Source organism: Mesoplodon densirostris, chromosome 13 (assembly GCF_025265405.1).
Source record: "Mesoplodon densirostris isolate mMesDen1 chromosome 13, mMesDen1 primary haplotype, whole genome shotgun sequence".
Lineage (NCBI taxonomy): Eukaryota > Metazoa > Chordata > Mammalia > Artiodactyla > Ziphiidae > Mesoplodon > Mesoplodon densirostris.
In genome coordinates, this window is record NC_082673.1 from 31,159,046 (window position 1) to 31,161,204 (window position 2,159).

Consider the following 2,159-nt stretch of genomic DNA (forward strand, 5'->3'; position numbering starts at 1 on the left):
CAGCGCAGAAATTGAGACACAGATGTAGAGAACAAATGTATGGACACCAAGGGTGGAAAGCCACGGTGGGGTGGGGGTGGGGGTGTGATGAATTGGGTGATTGGGATTGACATGTGTACACTGCTGTGTATAAAACTGATGATTAATGAGAATTTTTAAAAATGGAAGGGAAAAAAGGGGAAACTCTGATAGCATGCCATTCTCATTAGATGATAACTTATACCCACACCACTTTTTTGTCACTTTTTTTTAATAAATATATATATAAACACACACACACACACATACATATACATATAGTATAATATATATACACACACTATAATCTCTTACATAAATGCACAAGAACATTATACTACTAAGATTTTTGTTTTGTTTTAGTGTGATTTTTTACCCTTCATATTTGTCTTCATTCTCTTTCCAAATAATTCACTTCCCTGAATAGATAATCCATTTAACCAACCTAACACTTCCTCATGTATTTTGCTCCACCCTAACTCAATCATATTAAAATAATTTATATACACACATAGCTAGGGACTATATACTTTTCTACATCTTTTTTCCATTCACCAGTACCTCATGAATATCCTTCCAATAAGATTCTTTTTAATGGCTGTGTTATATTCCATGTTATGGTACAATTTATTCAGTCTCCCAATGATTTACATTTTTTTATTTCCCATTTTTTGTCACCAGGAAATAATGATGCAATAAATATTCTTGCTTATATATCCTTAAAAAACAAACAACAACAACAAGAAAAGAAGTGGACCATTAAGCCATGTTACATGGATAACATTGAAATGCATTTAGTTAAGTAAGAAATGTAAATAAGACGTTGAATTTGAGGTTTATATTTATCTGGCTAGGAGTTAGGCTGAGTTTACCATTTGCTATAGCTGTAGCTATCAGAGACTAAAATTTCTTCTCATTTCATTCTTTATTCTTCCCCTGTTGTTTGGGTGCTTCCCCATAGACTACTTCTTAAGATTGAGTCTGAGCCTTGCATTTTTTTCAGTTTTAAAACCCTGTTATACACTTACCTGGCAGGGGAGATACCGTGATCATGAAGGTGGTTTTCCCAGGATGAGGCTCACTCATTGCACTGCGAGTGTGCTGATGCCTGTGATTTCCCCAAATGCGGGAAACTCGACTGAATAATTTGTGGTAGTGGGGGACTGCGTACACACTTCCCCCCCACCCAAAAAAAAAACCCTGTTATTATCGAGAAGCCCTGTAGACATTGTGGAAAGTTTTGGGGAGATGGGAAACATTCTATAATTCTCAAACTATGTCTCAGTCTGTAATGGTCTAATATCTCTAGGCTGTGACTTTCACAATTACTTCTTAACCCCAAATCCACTTCCATCCCTCACCCCCACCTCCAGCTTAGATGAGACAGGAAAGCTACAGGAGGCTGAATTTGGGTATTTCCCTTCTCCTATGTAGGTTAGGTTCTAGTACAACTCACATTGGTTAAGCTTTCATAAAATGGTTTCTTTTGAGGTCAGGCCTTCATTATTGAGAACAGAACACTCTGGGTGTATTTGAAATCATTAAATTTATCCCCCACCCCATAGGAAATAGGAGGGTATTTTCCTCTCATCTTCACCCTGAGAACCTGGTGGGGCTCCTGGAATTGAAACTCATGAACATGTGGGAGCACCTAAGGTTGAAAACCCAGGTGTTATTGTTTCTCAAGCTAATCCACACTCAGTCTCTGGTAATTAGGTGATTACTATTTAAATGTTCACAATAGGCTCCATGTAGGGTTTCTGCTCCCTATATGCTCTAAACGTCTATATTCATCTCTCCAGTTTTTCAGCCAGTAATTTGATCTGTGGCCTGAGGTCCCTGATGGATCTAAGAAACGTTATTTATATTCAGTTTGTTCAGCCTTTCTTCTTCCCAGGTTGGTAATGATACCCCTAAGCTCTTTATATGTCAGACTACAACTATTTTATTGATTTTTAAAACATGCACATGATGTACCAGATAATAGAAGCAGAGATAAATAAGTCTTTAGTATGAGATTTTGTTAAGCTGGCTAGGAGTTGGTCTGTGTTTAATAGCTGATATGCTACAGGTGTCAGAGGCTACAATTTCCTTTCAAGTTCTCTTTTTCTGCTCTGTCATCTTTGATTTTTTCCCCTAGG

The 2,159-nt window shown here is 37.3% G+C and overlaps 1 non-coding gene across 1 annotated transcript; it reads left to right on the forward strand.

Moving 5' to 3' along the window:
* Positions 1-1,038: 1,038 nt before the first annotated feature.
* On the forward strand, positions 1,039-1,202 carry LOC132501122 (U1 spliceosomal RNA). Its single transcript, XR_009534160.1, has one exon. It is a non-coding gene; the product is annotated as a U1 spliceosomal RNA (small nuclear RNA).
* The last annotated feature ends 957 nt before the right edge of the window (positions 1,203-2,159 follow it).